Below are 19802 nucleotides of genomic sequence, written 5' to 3' on the forward strand. Positions count from 1 at the left end.
CTCACACTCGGCGCTCTATTAAATTTGCTCAGACAGCTTTCGCCAAGTGGGGGGAAAAGAGGTCTTCTCTCCTGGGTGGGCTCCCTAAAGATTTATTATATTTTGAAAGCCTCGGGCTGTCAGATAACAGGTGAAATTGCTATTAATGTAGTATTTGAACACGGGTTTCCTCTGGGGTACTTTCTTGTTTAGACAGGTCTTTGGCTGGCAGAGGTGATTATGTTCCTTTGCTCTGGGCAGATTGTTTTCCATTCAGTTAGCTTCTATTTTCCCCCTGCTTATGTTTGTTATCTACTCATTCCCCCCCCCCACTGTTATCTACTATTACTACTTTCATACCTTCCCCCCCACCCCAAAAAATAAATTCATCACTTACATTTTCTTGTAGTGAGCTGCTTTGAATCTGCAGTGCAGGCTGGCAGCCCAGGCGGTGGGAAGCAAGATAATGAAGTTATCCATTTAAAATATTTGCTCCTGTAAAAATGTTTTAAAAAGTTATTTTTTGCATCCTGTCTTTTTCCCCCCTCTGAGGAGCTCAAGGTGACTTGTATGGAGGATACCCCACTCCTAATCTTATTTGCACAGCAATAACCTGGTAGGGGGAGATAGTATTGCGATGGATTGATTGGCTCGGAGGAAGTCAGTGCGTTCGAGTGGAAACTTGAATTTTCTCGCTGTGGGTCAAGTTTCAGACCTCCACGAGGACTCAGGCTCCTACTAAGAGTATTTCTCCGCCAACATCAGCTTGCCAAGTTCACCCAACGTGGGTCAGAAAATGTGAAGAGCCTTAAGGCAGATTGGAGAAGGAGGTTGATTTCTGGATAGGAAGAGCCGGGGTGGCACAGTAGGTAGAGTGTTGTATGGCAGGCCACTGAAACTGACTGTAGATCTGCAGGTCAGCAGTTCAAATCTCATCGCCGGCTCAAGGTTGACTCAGCCTTCCATCCTTCCGAGGTGGGTAAAATGAGGACCCGGATTGTGGGGGCAATAGGCTGGCTCTGTTAAAAAGTGCTATTGCTAACATGTTGTAAGCCGTCCTGAGTCTAAGGAGAAGGGCGGCATAAAAATTGAATAAATAAATAAATAAATAAATAAATAAATAAATAAATAAATAAATAAATAAATAAATAAATAAATAAATAAATAAATAAATAAATAAATAAATAAATAAATAAACAAACAAACAAACAAACAAACAAACAAACAAACAAACAAACAAACATTATTATTATTATTATTATTATTACTACTACTACTACTACTACTACTACTACTATTATTATTTATTAGATTTGCATGCGGCCCCTCTCCGAAGACTCGGCTCCTTATATCAATTATATAAATACCATAAATAAATAAATAAACCAAAGCTTCTATTCTGGCGCCTTGGAACTATATATTTACAATCCGACCAATCAGGCATTTACAGGGGGGGGGGTCCCTCTGACCTTCCTGCCAATCAGCTTAAAGCTGCGTTGAGAGAATTGGTGCTAGACTTATGGTTGGGGGTCACCACAACATGAGGAACTGTATTAAGGGGTCGTGGCATTAGAAAGGTTGAGAACCACTGATCTCTAACATCATTTTGAGGGTAGAGGTTGAAACAATTTATGTCCAGAATGTGAGGGAGCTACTGTAAGACCTCTTCTCTTTTTTAGGCTAAATGTTTATTTATTTTATTTATTTATTTTGTCCAATACACAATAATACACAATGAAGGTAATAGAGGACACCTTCGAGGAAATAGAATTAGAGAAAGAATAGAAGAGAGAATATAGGATAAAATAATCAATGAGAGAATAGAAAAAAGATACTATAGGGATAGAAGAGAAGATATATGGGATTTAGGAGCGACAATAGGACAGGGGTCAGAAGGCACTCTAGTGCACGCCCCTTACTGACCTCTTAGGAATCTGGAGAGGTCAATCGTGGACAGTGTAAGGGCAAAATGTTTGGGGTTAGTGGATGATACTAAGGAGTCCGGTAATGAGTTCCACGCTTCAACAACTCTATTACTAAGGTCGTATTTTTTACAGTCAAATTTGGAGCGGTTAATATTGAGCTTGAATCTGTTATGTGCTCTTGTGTTGTTGTGGTTGAAGCTGAAGTAGTCATTGACAGGTATATAGAAATATACCTAAATATAAATATGTACTATTCTATATATGTAGATTGTTTGCAACTGCCATTTGTTTCTTGTAAATAGTGGTGGGGGTGGAGATTTGGTTTGAATGTAGCAAGTAGATTGGGTGGCTATGTTTTAATGATTTGATTGGTTGGTGGAATCACATTTAGTTGAAGGATTGACATGGTGATGATTATGATATGTTTTTTTGTTTAGGGCTGGCTTCCAAATTTCTGGTAGGCGGGACGTGTCATCACGTTTATTCATGCTGAGGGGGTGTTTTTCTATCTCTATGGCCTCCATGATTATTCTTTTATATACGTGTTCTGTTTTGGAAAGTAATTTAGTTTTTTCGAAGTCAATTTCATGTCCTGTTTTTAATGTGCTGGACAAGGGTGGAAGTTTTTTCTTCTTTTTTGACTGCATTTTTATGTTCTGCAATGCGTGCGTTTATTATATTTATTATATATATATAATATATTTATATTTATTATATATATATAATGCTGAAGGCATTGGATACTGTAGCCTAGAGGATAATTCTCTGCCTTACAAGGCAAAGGTTGCAGGTTCAAGTCCCAGTGGGTATGGCTACCTGTTGAGGCCAAAATAAGGCCGAAATAGATCTATCCTAGTCTCCCTTAATTTTCAAATTCAGCAAAAAAAACATGTGACACATATAGATAGAATTGTCGGCTATCAATAAAATTAACTGCCTTGGAAATGGCCCTGGGTTGGGCCGAGAGGCAAATAAGGAGCTGTGATGTTCCTTCGATACACCAGGGTGATTCGACACAAAATATGTAACCCTTCCCTGGTGCAGAGCTGAAGGGATTGGATACTGTAGCCTAGAGGATAATTCTCTGCCTTACAAGGCAAAGGTGGCAGGTTCAAGTCCCAGTGGGTATGGCTAGCTGATGAGGCCAAAATAAGGCCGAAATAGATCTATCCTAGTCTCCCTTAATTTTCAAATTCAGCAAAAAAACATGTGACATATATATATATATGTGTGTGTGTGTGTGTGTGTGTGTGTGTGTGTGTGTGTGGCTAGCTGATGAGGCCAGAACAAGGCCGAAATGGGACCATCCTAGTCTCCCTTAATTTTAAAATTCCAGCTTAAAAAAAACAACAACATTTGACACATACAGAATATAGTTGTCGGCTATAAATAAATTAACTGCCTTGAAGTGGCCCTGGGTTGGGCCTAGGTTTTGCCCTGTGTAATAGACATGCAAAATATTACACAGGGCAAAACCCGAACTCAGAACAATCTACATATATATATATATATACATACACACACACACACACATACATACATACATATATACATATACACACTATATATATATATATATGCTAAATATAAATATATTCTATATACCTAAACATAGATATAGAAATATACCTAAACCCCTTAGCAATTTATTGTACAGTTTAGTCTCCAGAATCCCTATCATCTTTGTGGGTCTGTTCTGTGGCCTTACCATCTTTGTGGCTCTTCTCCGTGGCCTTTCCAGGACCACAGCATGTGGCTGGCATCTCTTACTAGCAGATTCAGGGATTTTAAAAAGCAGTGAGTTCAGTTGCCCAATAGAACATAAATATTCAACATTCAATATGACAGTGTTCACGTGCATTGAATTCCACATCGCACGGGACCATTAATGAGAATTCTGGGCATTGAAGTCCACACTCCTAGAAACTGCTAAGATTGGGAGGGGGGAGAACTGCTCTACCATATAATGGTTGGAGGGACATTGGCAGAACTGCAAAGGGAAGATTGTGTTTTGTGCTGTTTGCTCGAAAAAGGTTGAGCACATAGTGGTTTCATTTGGGCATCGTTTTCAAATAGTCGTGTGTGCTCTCTCTTTGAAAATTCCACACCCAAAGGGAACAAAACCCCACCTTTAAAGCCTCCGCAATTTGCAAAAATCCAAACCAAACAGAAGCAAGCTGATGTAAGCTTAAGCAGGCCATAGGCGCATGCGTTTCTCAGCCAGAAAAGACAAAATAGAGGATGAATTATGGCTCACCCATTCTCATCAAACAAGAAATGTCAAAGAATATGGGTTCATTTACCAGGTTTTTCATTCGTTTAAATGCTTCGAGGCGGCTGTTTTTAATAGCCTCCGGAATCCAATATTGAGAATAAACAAATGAGGGTAAAATGCATTGTTCCAAGGAATGTATATTCTCTCTGCCTGCTTTTTGGAGTTCCTCTCCCAAAATGAAACTGAAGAAAAGGACTGTAAGGAAGAAAAAAGATAACAAGGTATTATTGTTACTATATGATGACTATTAATGTTATGAAAGCCTTTGTGATGACGGTGAGGGTTGCTCAAAATAATTATACCCACACAAAACACTGTTTATATAAACATTATTTCAATTTTCGCTCTATCTATAAATATTATATATATATATATATATACAGTGGTACCTCTACTTAGAAATTTAATTCATTCTGTGACCAGGTTCAAAAGTTTGTAAGAAGAAGCAATTTTTTCCATAGGAATCAATGTAAAAGCAAATAATGTGTGCGACTGGGGAAACCACAGGGAGGGTGGAGGCCCTGTTTCCTCCCAGGAGATTCCTAGAAAGGCCCCATGGAGGCTTCTCCCCACCTTTTCCAGCCCTGTTTCCTCCCAGGAAATTCCTAGAGAGGCCCCACGGAGGCTTCTCCCCACCTTTTCCAGCCCTGTTTCCTCCCAGGAAATTCCTAGAGAGGCCCCACGGAGGCTTCTCCCCACCTTTTCCAGCCCTCTTTCCTCCGAGGATATCTCTAGAGAGGCCCCACGGAGGCTTCTCCCCACCGTTTCCGGCAGTGTTTCCTCCCAGGAGATTCCTAGAGAGGCCCCGCGGAGGCTTCTCCCTGCCTTTTCCAGCCCTTCCCAGGAGATTTCTATAGAGGTGGTATATGTATATGAAAAAGCCACAGAGAAATGCAGCAGCAAATTAAAAACATTAAAAGGATACGGTCCATTTCCCAATATTTAAAGGGCTGCTATCTCTTGTATCGTGAAATAAAATTGCTATTTGTTCCAAAAATAAGTAGATAGTGAACAGAGGTTAGGAATCTTTTTCCCTTGGTATCAAATATTTTGCAGCACAACAAGGTTTGAATTCCAACTTTTCAATAATAATAATAATAATAATAATAATAATAATAATAATAATTTATTAGATTTGTATGCCGCCCCTCTCTGAAGACTCAGGGTGGCTCACAACATAACAACAATACAATATATATACAAATCTAATGTTAAAAACTTTAAAAAACTAATTTAAAATACATTGTTATAAAAACTTATCTGCTACACAAACATACACACAAGCATGGGCTAATGCTCAGGAATGCTCTCCTATCAGATTTTCTCCACTGAATGGGTTAGAACAGATCACACCCCAGGGGCACGAACAGATCCAATCCAATTTTCCAGTCCACAAATTATAGCCCGGAAATTTTGTCTGTGATTGCAAAGCTGGCAATTTTCAGGAGAGTTATTTTTCTGCAAACACTTTTGGGTCAACCCAAAGGTTCATCCAGTTATGCAGCTTGCGCTGCACTCATTTCACTTCTTCATCTGAATGTTGCTTCCAATCCAGGTAAGCACATAACCCCAAAGCCCCATGCTCTGGTTATATCATCATAGTCTCAGTCAGACCCCTTGAAATTCTCAGAGGCCACAAATGCATTTTCCTTCTAAACACAAGCTTGCTCAAGGATCAGATGCAGTCTTCCCTGGGTTTTTAATCATCGTGTGTTGAAGTCTGCTATACCATTTCTCAGCCTTATATATGTTGTGGTTAGCTCTGGCCCAGCTCCTGCCCCAAGGACTGTGGATATGGGGGAGACATCCACATGCCGCAGGTCTGTTTTGCTCCCGGTGGAATCTGCTGATGAAGGCTCCTCTGACCAAGAAGACATGAGTGACAAGGAGGAGAATATGGTAGACAGCTCAGAAGGAGATCAATTATCTCTCTCCTCCTTGGATTCAGAACAAGAGTTAATGATACAGCCATGCATGCAGAGAGCGATGCATAGGCAGCAACAACTGAGAGATTATTATCAAAGAAAATGAGGCCACCTGTGGTTGGGTGGGGCTGTGGTGATTAGTGAGGCTGCTATAAAGAGCAGCCTGTGGGTTTGGCCGTTGTGGAGGATTATCTGATCGTTGTGTTTCGTGACTGCTTTGCTGACTTCGACCTTGGTGTGTTGCTTTTCCCCCGCTTTGAAACTAAAGCAGAGCAAAGTGTGTTTCACTTTGTGAAAGAAGAAAGACTGTGAATTGCCTCACAGCTGCAAGCTAAGTATCTCAGAACTGATAAGGGACTTGTACCAATTACCAGTTTGTTTGAAGACGAGTGCTCTTTGCTATACAAAAAGAGGGCTTAGTTTAAGTGAATTTTCGTTATAAAGAACATTGTTTTGAATTTTCAAACGTGTGTGTGTCTGAAATTTGTATCTGACTTTTCGGGAGGATTCTGCCAGAGAGCTCGACAGAACAATATATAATCTAATATATATATTAGATTTGTATGCCGCCCCTCTCCGGAGACTCAGAGCGGCTCACAACAACAAACACAGTACAAATGTAATGATTAAAAACAGTTTAAAAACCTTAATATATAAACAGTCGTACATCCCAAACAAACCATACATAAAATGGAATGGCCTGCGGGAATCAATTTCCCCATGCCTGACAGCAGAGGTGGGTTGTTTAAGAGTTTGCAAGGAGGCTGGGGGCAGTCCTGATCTCAAGGGGGAGTTGATTCCAGAGGGTTGGGGCCGCCACAGAGAAGGCTCTTCCCCTGGGTCCTGCCAGACAACATTGTTTTGTCGACGGGACCTGGAGAAGGCCATATATTCCTTCTCCTACAAAAACATCTTCCTATTCTGTCAATGGAGATTCTTAGCCATCTAAGACATGGTTTGTCTCAAAGGTGCTTTTTCAAAAGGCAACTGGACTTTGTCCTTTCCCTTGAGGAAGAAGAGGTTTCGCTTCTCATCCAGGAAGCTTCATCCGTTCTAATGAACTGAGAGGCCGGGAGATTAAAATAGATGAAGAATGGTATGAAATTTGGAACAAACTATTGGCTTGAAAAGAGAAAGCAAAATAAACCTGCAAATAATCATTTTAGTAGTGTAAATATGATGATTCTTTTTTTTTGAAAGTTTTAAAAAAGCTGAAGTTTGTGACATATACAAAAAAGAAGACAATATATATATTGTCCACATTTGGAATACTGTGTTCAGTTCTGGAGACCTCACCTACAAAAAGATATTGACAAAATTGAACGGGTCCAAAGACGGGCTACAAGAATGGTGGAAGGTCTTAAGCATAAAACGTATCAGGAAAGACTTCATGGACTCAATCTGTATAGTCTGGAGGACAGAAGGAAAAGGGGGGGACATGATCGAAACATTTAAATATGTTAAAGGGTTAAATAAGGTTCAGGAGGGAAGTGTTTTTAATAGGAAAGTGAACACAAGAACAAGGGGACACAATCTGAAGTTAGTTGGGGGAAAGATCAAAGGCAACATGAGAAAATATTATTTCACTGAAAGAGTAGTAGATCCTTGGAACAAACTTCCAGCAGACGTGGTTGGTAAATCCACAGTAACTGAATTTAAACATGCCTGGGATAAACATATATCCATTGTAAGATAAAGTACAGGAAATAGTATAAGGGCAGACTAGATGGACCATGAGGTCTTTTTCTGCCGTCAATCTTCTATGTTTCTATGTTTCTATTAAAAAACCCCAGAACAACAAATAGACACCCCACCCCACTCAATAGTCATTTTATATCTTATGCAAATCAATAGCTGGACGATCGTATGATGAAAAAATAAATATTGTTATTGTTATAAATATTGTTAGGGGTGGGGATCAAACTGTTGTTAAAGAGCTTCGTGCATTAAAAGTTTCCCTAAATGTTTTCCTGCTTTGCACTGAATGGAAGAAAAAAAAAGACTTAGCTAATGTCCCAGAAAATCAAACAGAAATCCAATACAATTTCTCCTCCGCCACCTGCAGTGATCCAATATGGCAAAAAAAATCCAATGAAAACATCTTTGAAAATAAAGTTGAAGCCAGTCTCGTGTTAGGTTGGGAAAACAGAAGGATCTTTCAGAGTGAAAAATAGATCTTGGCATAGCTACCATGATCTGATAACATTAAATCCGTTCTCGTGCAGTCTGTTTGACTTTTTGGCTTGTTACAGAGCCCAGGTGAACCTGTCTCTTTCCTCTCTCCAGGATTTATAGTCGGTGTTCTGTCGGGCTCTCTGGTGGAACCCTCCCCCAAATTCACAGGTACAAATTTCAGACACACACACACGTTTGAAAATTCAAAACAATGTTCTTTGTAATGAAAATTCACTTAAACCAAGCCCTCTTTTGGTATAGCCAAGAGCACTCCTCTCCAAACAAACTCGTAATTTGCACAAGTCCCTTATCAGTCCTGTGATACTTAGCTTGCAGCTGTGAGGCAATTTACAGTCCTTCTTCTTTCACAAGGTGAAACACACTTTGCTCTGGTTTAGTTTCAAAGCGGGGAAAAATCAGCACACAAAAGGTCAAAGTCAGTAAAGCAGTCACGAAACACAACGATCAGATAATCCTCCACAATGGCCAAACCCACATGCTGCTCTTTATAGCAGCCTCACTAATGACCACAGCCCCACCCAACCACAGGTGGCCTCATTTTCTTTGATAATAATCTCTCAGTTGTTGCTGCCTATGCATCGTTCTCCGCATGCGTGGCTGTATCATTAACTCTTGTTCTGAATCCAAGGAGGAGCTAGATAATTGATCTCCTTCTGAGCTGTCTGCCACACTCTCCTCCTCCCTGTCACTCATGTCTTCTTGGTCAGAGGAGCCTTTGTCAGCAGATTCCACCGGGGGCAAAACAGGCCTGCGGCATGTGGATGTCTCCCCCACATCCACAGTCCTTGGGGCAGGAGCAGGGCCAGAGCTAACCACAACAGTTGGTGAATATCCTGGATCCCTCCCTATCCTAATTCAACGCTTCCTGTTTCAGCATTAGCATCTTTGACTTTAAATCTCTTTCCACACACCTCCGTCTCTGGCAACTCTCGATTATATGTCACGGCAACAACCTGTACAAAGCTAAACTGCACGAGGTCACAGCATTCTTTCCTTCTTCACTTATCTTCCCGGTGACCCTGGAGAGCCCTGTGGCTTTCTCAGCTTCCAGCTTGCCAATCCAATACATTAGGCACTAATGAGACAAACCAAAAGACCTATTTGAAAGAATTCACGTATTGATGGATTCCTGCAGATGCTCGACTTAAAAAAACCCAAATCTGTCCTTTCATTTCTGGAGAGAGAGTTTTCCACTTTGCCTACCGCAGCTCTCCTGGTTGTGGGAAATCAAGACGGTGTCTTGAATGGAAATTCCTTTTCTGAACAGATTTTTATTTGTATTTATTTATTTTGTCAAGCACATATAGAATAGAATACAATAGAATAGAATAGAATAGAATTTTATTGGCCCAGTGTGATTGGACACACAAGGAATTTGTCTTGGTGCATATGCTCTCAGCGTACATAAAAAAATATACATTTGTCAAAAATCATGTGGCACAACACTTAATGATTGTCATAGGGGTCAAATAAGCAATGAAGAAGCAATATTAATAAAAATCTTAGGATATAAGCAACAAGTTACAGCCATACAGTCAACATGGGAGGAAATGGGTGAAAGGAATGATGAGAAAAACTAGTAGAATAGAAGTGCAGATTTAGTAGAAAGCCTGACAGTGTTGAGGGAATTATTTGTTTAGTAGAGTGATGGCGTTCGGAAAAAAACTGTTCTTGTGTCTAGTTGTCTTGGTGTGCAGTGCTCTATATAGTGATGATAATACTAATACTAATATACTAATACTAATACTAACAATAATAATAGATTACAGAGTCCTAGATGCTTGGGAAGTGTTCAGCTTGTGATATTGTGATACGAAATCCAGCATATGAATCTTGTGTGCTGTGTATTGCTGTTTTTTGTGACAATAATAATAATGATAACAGCAGCAGCAGCAACAACAACAGAGTTGGAAGGAACCTTGGAGGTCTTCTAGTCCAATCCCCTGCTTAGGCAGGAGACCCTACACTACTTCAAACAAATGGTTATCCAACATCTTCTTAAAAACTTGGAGCATTCACAACTTTTGGAGAGAAGCCATTCCACTGATTCTATCAGGAATTTTCTCCTTAGTTCTAAGTTGCTTCTCTCCTTGTTCGGGATGGATATATGTTTATCCCAGGCATGTTTAAATTCAGTTACTGTGGATTTACCAACCATGTCTGCTGGAAGTTTGTTCTAAGCATCTACTACTCTGTCCGTAAAATAATATTTTCTCTGATCTTTCCCCCAACTAACCTCACACTGTGCCCCCTTGTTCTTGTGTCCACTTTCCCATTAAAAACACTTCCCTCCTGAACCTTATTTAACCTTTTAACATATTTAAATGTTTCGATCATGTCCCCCCTTTCCCTTCTGTCCTCCAGACTATACAGATTTAGTTCATTAAGTCTTTTCTGATAAGTTTTATGCTTAAGATATTCCACCATTTTTGTAACCCGTCTTTGGACCCGTTCAATTTTATCAATCTCTTTTTGTAGGTGAGGTCTCCAGAACTGTACACAGTACTCCAACTGTGGTCTCACCAGCGCTCTATACAGCGGGACCACAATCTCCCTCTTCCTGCTTGACCTCAAACCAATGAGAGCCAAGCATGCTTGGACCTGATAGAATATTGATAGATGGTTGCATTAAGATCTATGCAAGTTCCCCATCATCCAATTCTCCATGGTTTCCCCAAAGGTGCTTTTACAAGAGACAACTAAACTTTCCTTGTTGTTCCTCAAAGACATTTCGCTTCTCAGAAGGTTAGGAGCTAGGAAGAAGGAAATGGAAAATCCTGATCAGGAGTTTAATCTCATTCTCCTGCAGATCCCACAATCCCATTTGTATGCATGGGGTTGTGTATACACGCAAGCACACACATGCACAACCCTGCTCCATTCTCCCCATCCCCGCCCCTCGCATGCTCAAATTCCAGCTAGGGGAGATAATTAGTCTTTCATAAAAGATCTATCTCCAAAGGCCCTTGTTTAATGGAACATGAGTGATTTATCACAGTAATTTCAACTTCTTTGAATGTCGAGAAATCCCAATATTCTGAACAAAGTCTATTATAATATGCATAAATTATGCACCACAATATCTGCATTCCATGCAGCTGAATTTAATAGCATTTTGTTCCCTGTCTTTCTGGGGATCAGTTGATGGGGTTTTGTTCTTTTTTTTTTTTACCTTAAAGGATCTAGTGATAGAATCCTGTACTGATTAGATTTGGCCAACCAAGATAGTAATTGAACAGATAGTAAAGTTCTCTCCCCAATGGAAAACCACTAATGGAGGTCAAGAGGGTCAAGGAAAGGCCAGCCTCAAATACAATTAGGTGATATGGCTCGATGGGTTTTATAAATTCAACCTTTATCTTAGCAAATTGTATGAGCTGGGCTGTCATATTCAGCCATTGCTGATTTTACTTGGGGATCAAGCTTGGTATGTAAACAAAGGATATATCTGTTAATCCAAGTTTAAGATTTATTATTATTATTATTATTATTATTATTATTATTATTATTATTATTATTAATTAGATTTGTATACATATTTGTATGTATAAGATTTGCAGGTAATAGAATAGAATAGAATTCTTTATTGGCCATGTGTGATCGGACACACAACGAATTTGTCTTTGGTACATCTGCTCTCAGTGTACATAAAAGAAAAGATACATTTGTTAAGAATCATGAGGTACCATACTTAATGATTGTCACAGGAGTCAAATAAGCAATGAAGAAACAATCAATATCTCCCCCGGGCCTGTGGTGGTTGGCTCTGGCCCAGCTCCTGCCCCAGGGAATGTGGAGGTGGATGCAGGGGAAAATTCAACGTCACAGGCCTGTGTTATTGCCGACAGAATCAGTTCAGAGTTTAGTTTCCTCGGACGAAGAAGAAGGTGGGAGTGACTCGGCAGAGGAGGGCTTGGCACACAGCCCAGGCAGTCAATCTCCCTTATCTTTCCTTGATTCAGATGATGACGTTTTAGACCCACGCAAGCGCAGAATTATGCGTAGAAGAGACCAAATAAGAACATATTACAGGAAATAAGGGAGGCCACCTGTGTTTGGGTGGGGCTCCAGTAATTAGGGCTGCTGCTATAAATAGCAGCATGTGGGTTTGGCCGTTGTGGAAGAATATCTGATCGGAGTTCGTCTGGAATCTTGTGTTCCTGGACTTTGTTGCTTTTACACGCCTTTGAAAACAAAGCAGAGCAATGTGTGTGTGTGTGAGTGTGTGTCTCACTTCATTGGAAGAAGAAGGGGTGTGAAATTTCTTCACAGCTGCTAGCTAAGTACTTAATGACTGCTTAAGGGGAATTGTACAAACTACCCGATTGTTTTGGGAAGAGTGCTCTTTGCAATACAAAAAGAGTGCTTTGTTTATTTTGAATTTTGTGATAAAGAACATTGTTTTGAATTTTCAAACGTGTGTGTGTCTGAAATTTGTACCCTTGAATTTTCGGGAGGCCCCTACCAGAGAGCCCGGCAGAACAGGGCCTATACAATTTATGCATGGTATGTTTGCGTGTATGTTTGCTTTTAATAAGGGTTTTTTAGTGATTTTTAGTTTATTAGATTTGTTGTACATTATTTTATTGTTGTTGTGAGCCACCCCGAGTCTGCGGAGAGGGGCGGCATACAAATCTAATAAATAAATAAAATTAATTAATTAATTAATTAATAAAACTCTTAAGGATACAAGCAACAAGTTACAGTCATAAAGTCATAAGTAGGAAGAAATGGGTGATAGTGTTGTGATTCAGCCTGAGGCTGCTCAGGGACCAGCTGTGTCTCTGCTGGCTCCATGCCCGGAGGAGGAGGAGGACAGCGAAGAGGAGGGGGCTGAACAGTCAGACGGGGGAGAGGAAAATCAGGAATGGGATGAAGGAGAACAGCATGAGAGCCCCGGGGGGGGGGGCTCTCCCCAGCCAGTAGCTTGGAGTCATTAGGTGATGACGCACAAGCCGTCATTGACATGCGACAGAGATGGTCAGATCAACGAAAGGAGCAATTAAAGAAGTATTATCAGCACTGAATTAGGAACAGCTGGGTTTGGGTGTGGTCCTCCTTAGCAGGGTTTAAAAGGCAGGCAAGCCCTTGAAGCCATGTGGAGTGTTATCAGTTTGGAGTTGCGTTATCCTGTCTTGTTTCTCAGCGTCTCTGTTCCTGGCTTGTGGCCCAACAACTTTGGAAGACCCGTGGGAGGTGTAGGTCTGCTATCTACAGCCTCGGCTTGGCAGCAAGAATTCTGTATTGCTGCATGGACTTTTGCCTTAGTGGATATATCTGAAGATACAGCATTTTCCTGTTTGTAAGGACATTTTCTGTTACCTGTGTTTTTCTTGAATTTTATAAAACTGCCTTTGCCTTTTACCAGTGTGTCTGGCTTCTCTTTTTGGGTTGGTATTGGCTTCTGGAGTGACCCAGACAGAACAGATAGGAATGATGAAAAAACTAGTAGAAATAGTAGTGCAGACTTAGTAAATAGTTTGATAGTGTTGAGGGAATTATTTGTTTAGCAAAGTGATGGTGTTAGGGAAAAAACTGCTCATGTGTCTAGTTGTCTTGGTGTCCAGTGTCCTGTAGTGACGTTTTGAGGGTAGGAGTTGAAACAGTTTATGTCCAGGATGCGAGGGGTCCGTAAATATTTTCAGCACCCTCTTTTTGACTCATGCAGTATATAGGTCCTCAAGGGAAGGTAGGTTGGCAGCAATTGTTTTTTTCTGCAGTTCTGATTCTCCTCTGAAGTCTGTGTCGGTCCTGTTGGGTTGCTGCACCAAACCAGACAGTTATAGAGGTGCAGATGACAGACTCAATTATTCCTCTGTAGAACTGTATCAGCAACTCCTTGGGCAATTTGAGCTTCCAGAGTTGGCGCATCCTCAATTTACAACTATAATTGAACTTGGAATTATGGCAACAAGACCTGCCAGCCATTAAGCAGGTTATTATATGATTGCGCCAAATTTTATGACTTTTTGCAGTTGCCAATTAATGAATACAGCTGTTGCAAATTCAGCATGGTCTCATTAAGCAAACTTATTATTTGCAATGGGTGGATTATTGTTGGGTGGATTTTTATTATTTTTTTTGCCAAAAACTGGAAAAATTATCACAAAAGGTTTTATTTCTGTTTCGATTTTTTCTGATCTACGCTTGTATCATCATTCACAATCGTTATAATTTGGGCATTTATTTTTAATTTACTTCTGGATTATTCCTGTTTCCGGCCAGCCAGTGTGATGGAAGTCAAAATCCATCAATTGATCAGTGCAATGTGTCAGTCGATCAACAAATTGCAATACGAGTTGTCTCAACGTAGGTGGGATGCGGATAGATTTCATCAGATGTCTCAGTCTATTTTTATGGGCCGGTCATTGATGCCAGGAAGATTCTATTCTATTCTTCACCACTTCCATGAAGAAGATAGTTCAGTCATTGTTTTGTGTGAGCAATCAGATCCATGCATAAAGGCTTCAACTTGACTACTTCATTCTGTTCTACCTATAGTATGGGAATCTGCCAAGATTGCTCGTTTTCTCTTGGGAACAAGCAGATAAGGTCAAATGTATGCTTCTTGCTGCTGCACAAAGACTCAAGGCTAATTTCCCCACTTGATTCTTCCTCCTTGCGTGGTTGGGCATTTTCCCAATAATAACTTAACCCTTAATCACGGATGTACTCTTTCGGCTATGCTATTACAGACCTGAGGTCATAATGACTGCCCTAGCTGCTGGCCATAGTCCACTACAATATTGTGACTAGCGGTTCTGGATCTATTATTATTATTATTATTATTATTATTATTATTATTATTAATTAGATTTGTATGCCACCCCTCTCCGTAGACTCTGGGTGGCTCACAACAATAACAATAACAATGTAAGAACAAATCTAATAATTTAAAAAATGCTAAAAACTCCATTATTAAAAGCAAACATACACACAAACATACCATGTATAAACTGTTATAGGCCCGGGGGAGATGTCTCAGTTCCCCCATGCCTGACGGCAGAGATGGGTCTTAAGAACTTTATGAAAGGCAAGGAGGGTGAGGGCAGTTCTAATCTCTGGGGGGGAGCTGGTTCCAGAGGGTCGGGGCCGCCACAGAGAAGGCTCTTCTCCTGGGTCCCGCCAAACGACATTGTTGTTTAGTCGACGGGACCCGGAGAAGGCCAACTCTGTGGGACCTAAGCCGGTCGCTGGGATTCGTGCGGCAGAAGGTCCCAAAGATTCAATAAACCAGGAGTAGGCAAAGTTTGTGCTTCTATGACATGTGGACTTCAACTCCCAGAATTCCTGAGCTAGCAAGAGTGGCTCAGGAATTCTGGGCGTTGAAGTCCACAAGTCATAGAAGAGTCAACTTTGCCTACCCCCTGCAGTAGACCATTTGAATTTGTTCTTGCCATATACATTATTGATAGATGTACATTGTATCTGGTCATCAATTTCATTGGGAGCTTCCATTCTTGAAGAGCCGGGGTAGTGCAGTGGTTAGACTGAAGGCTACTTCAGCTAACTGCAAGCTGTATTTCAGCAATTCAAATCTCACCACCGGTTCAAGATTGACTCATCCTTCCATCCTTCTGGGGTGGGTAAAATGGGGACCCAGATTGTTGGGGACAAGAGGCTGATTCTGTAAAGAGAAACATTAGGACAGGGGGACAGAAGGCACTCTGGTGCATTTATGCACGCCTCTTACTGACCTCTTAGGGAATCGGGAGAGATCAACAGTGGACAGTCTAAGGGTAAAGTTTTGGGGGTTAGGTGATGATACTACAGAGTTTGGTAAGAAGTTCCATGCATCAACTACAGTGGTACCTCGACATATGAGTTTAATTCGTTCCAGACCCGAGCTCGTAAGTCGATCAACTCGCATCTCGAACGAATGCCTTTAGACTTTGTTTTTCGCGCCGAGACAACTGGAAGCAAGGAGATTCTTGCGCCACCTAGTGGAAGCTCGGCTCGTATCCTGAATTTGAGCTCGGGTGTCGAACAGAAATTTCGCTCGCGTCGCGGCTCGTAACTTGGAATACTCGCATGTGGAGCAGCTCGTATCTAGAGGTACTACTGTACTTGGTTACTAAAGTCATATTTCCTGCAATCAAGTTCAGAGCGGTTTACTTTAAGTTAGTATCTGTTGTGTTCTTGTGTGTTGTTGCGATTGAAGCTGAAGTAATCCTTGACAGGAAGGACATTGTAGCAGATGACTTTATGGGCTATGCTTAGGTCATAGTTATATGTTAATCCACTGCAAAATTCTTTTTGAAAAGGCTTCCCCTGAGAAAACTCCCTTTATCAACAACGGAGTCGTAAAGTAGAGTAGCTTGAGCCATCCATTTTAACGTTGGATTGTCTTCCTTTTTAAAAAAATAAATATGGGGAGTTTTAAGAGAAGCCACAAAATGAATACAGATTGTGTCATTCCAGCTGCCTCCCCTTACCTCCAAGCAACAATCGCAATCATTTTCGTAGCTCAAAGTAATTTTCAAGCTTTTCTGCTCAACTTCATCTCCATGACTAATGTTTTAAGGGAATATTTTGGAGACGAAGAAAGAGAGGCATCTCCGATGCAGCGGGGGTGAGGATAAGTCAGATAAATTTAGCACACTCCTTTTTTTCCCCACCCCTTCCAGCGGCACACTCACTACGCACACGGAAGGCTCTTAACAATAACAATCACTCCAGGCTGTCATGCGAAAAGAGGGCTCTTCTGCAGGCATATGTGGATGGCATTTGTATGCCGAAAGGCAGGCCTTGTCTAAAGTGGGCTACAAATCTAGGTTAGTGGAATAAAACATAGAAACATAGAAGACTGACGGCAGAAAAAGACCTCATGATCCATCTAGTCTGCCCTGTATACTAGTTTCTGTATTTTATCTTAGGATGGATCTATGTTTATCCCAGGCATGTTTAAATTCAGTGACTGTGGATTTACCAACCACGTCTGCTGGAGGTTTGTTCCAAGCATCTACTACTCTTTCAGTCAAATAATATTTTATCATGTTGCTTTTGATCTTTCCCCCAACTAACTTCAGATTGTGTCCCCTTGTTCTTGTGTTCACTTTCCTATTAAAAACACTTCCCTCCTGGACCTTATTTAACCCTTTAATATATTTACAATGTTTTGATCATGTCCCCCCCCTTTTCCTTCTGTCCTCCAGACTATATAGATTGAGTTCATGAAGTCTTTCCTGATATGTTTTATGCTTAAGACCTTCCACCATTCTTGTAGCCCGTCTTGGACCCATTCAATTTTGTCAATATCTTTTTGTAGGTGAGGTCTCCAGAACTGAACACAGTATTCCAAATGTGGTCTCACCATCATTCTATATATCATAATCTCCCTCTTCCTGCTTGTTATACCTCTAGCTATGCAGCCAAGCAATCCTACTTGCTTTCCCTACCGCCTGACCGCACTGTTCACCCATTTGAGACTGTCAGAAATCACTACCGCTAAATCCTTCTCTTCTGAAGTTTTTGCTAACACAGAACTGCCAATACAATACTCAGATTGAGGATTCCTTTTCCCCAAGTGCATTATTTTACATTTGGAAACATTACACTGCCAGTTTCCATTGCTTTGACCATTTATCTAGAAAAGCTAAATCATTTACCATATTACAGACGCCTCCAGGAATATCAACCGTATTTCAAACAGAAGTGATCTGGAGGTGTACTGCAACAGAACTCAGCAGTCTTTAAATAAACATAAAGGATCATAAACTCCCAAGAGAGGCTTTTCAGTATCTGTTGTAATTATAATATTCCCTCTCTATTCTTGGGGAAGGAAACATGGGCCTATTTCCGGGAGTCCCATGACGGCTCGCCTGAAAACCGTGATGAAATTTACAAGCCAAGATGCAAGTTGAGAGGCAAGGGGGAAAAAAACCCACCCAACTTAGACTGTCAGAAAGACTAACAATATTTCCCACCTGAGTGCAGTAGTGTGTTAAAATTTCAGCTTGGACAAATGCACTGTCGAATCAGGGCTCCCAAGAAATGTACAACAAATGTACTCTAACAACCTGAAGAGTCAGACAAAGCGAGAACGGCACCTTTTGTGCCGAACGTTACTGAAGGTACCACCAGATTAGGTAAGCCAGCAGGCTATAAAACCCTTGCTTTCAAGAGCTAAGTGGGAGGCGACCTCGGCAGCCTCAGTCTTCCAAATGATAGACCACGGTTGTCAGGGGAACTTGTTAGCAAAAGCCATTTATAACTTGAGCAAATCAGATCCACCCTTCACTCCCTGTCACTTCCTCTGTCAAGGACTACATCTATTAACTCTCTTCCATGGCTCAGATATGGCGAGGGAGAACAATTCACTGTATGCAGGTGCAGTCATATTCTTTTAAACAAAAGATTCTGGTGTGATACAATTGTGAGAAAGGCCCGCTCAGCACCGCAGATACCTGCCGAGGCTAATCCATCCGAAGGCAGCCCTCTTCATTTCCTCGTCAATCTTCTCCTTTTCCTCGATGCTTATTTCTGGTTGAGTAAACCTGCTGAGAAAAATGAAGTGAACTGGAGGAGGAGGAGGAGGAGGAGAGGAAGAGGAAGAGGAGGGGAGGAGAAGAAGAGAGAAGAGGAGGAGGAGGAGAAGAGAGGAGGAGGAGAGAGATGAGGAAGAGGGAAGAGGAGGAGGAGGAGGAGGAGGAGAGGAAGAGGAAGAGGAAGAGGAGGAGAAGAAGAGGAGGAGGAGGAGAAGAGAGAAGAGGAGGAGGAGGAGAAGAGAAGAGGAAGAGGAGGAGGAGGAGGAGAGGAAGAGGAGGAGAAGAAGAAGAAGAGGAGGAGGAGAGGAAGAAGAAGAGGAGGAGGAGGAGAGGAAGAAGAAGAGGAGGAGGAGAGAAAGGAGAAGAGGAGGGAGGAGGAGGAGGAGAGGAAGAAGAAGAAGAGGGGGAGGGAGACAGAGAAGAAGAAGAGGAGGAGGAGAGAAAGGAGAAGAGGAGGAGGAAGAGGAGGAGGGAGAAGAAGAAGAGGATGAGAGGGAGGGAAGGGGAGGAAGAGGGGAAGGAGGAGGAGAAGAGGAGTAGTTTGGAGTTTGGGGAGGCCATTTTTGCCCCCCTGGGTGCTCAAGGAAATCCTCCAGAGCCTGGGTTGGGCAAAAAACATCCCCCCACCATGATGCAGGAGGCCAACTAGGCCACGCCTACCATGGCCACGCCCACCCAGCAACCAGGCATAGCACCCCTTGCTAAAAAATTTGAAGCCCACCCCTGATGTGGACCCTTCTGTTTTAGTTATTCCTATTCTCACTCACGGGGTAAGAAGAAAGGACTATTTAATCAGCACCCATATAGGGAATTCCCGGGGGAGGGTTACTTTTTTTCTAATTGTTGTTGAGTGTCACATGATGAATGCCGGATCTACTTTCACTCTCCAACCATCTCCAGGGAAGGCTGAGAAACTTGAAAGCGTCGATGATAATTGATGAGGCCCTTGCTGTCTTTGAGCTAAAGAAATATGGGAGTTGACGCTCCAATCTATCTACCAGGGATAAGACTGGGG

At 41.5% G+C, this 19802-nt stretch overlaps 1 long non-coding RNA gene across 1 annotated transcript; it reads right to left on the reverse strand.

The window, feature by feature from the left end:
• Nucleotides 1-392: 392 nt before the first annotated feature.
• On the reverse strand, nt 393-18779 carry LOC139173245 (uncharacterized). The gene is made up of 3 exons (XR_011560001.1): nt 18707-18779; nt 4208-4374; nt 393-474 (listed from the first exon to the last, which is right to left on the reverse strand). It is a non-coding gene; the product is annotated as an uncharacterized lncRNA (long non-coding RNA).
• Between the last annotated feature and the right edge of the window lie 1023 nt (nt 18780-19802).

Source organism: Erythrolamprus reginae, chromosome 10 (genome assembly GCF_031021105.1).
Source record: "Erythrolamprus reginae isolate rEryReg1 chromosome 10, rEryReg1.hap1, whole genome shotgun sequence".
Taxonomy (NCBI): Eukaryota; Metazoa; Chordata; class Lepidosauria; order Squamata; family Dipsadidae; genus Erythrolamprus; species Erythrolamprus reginae.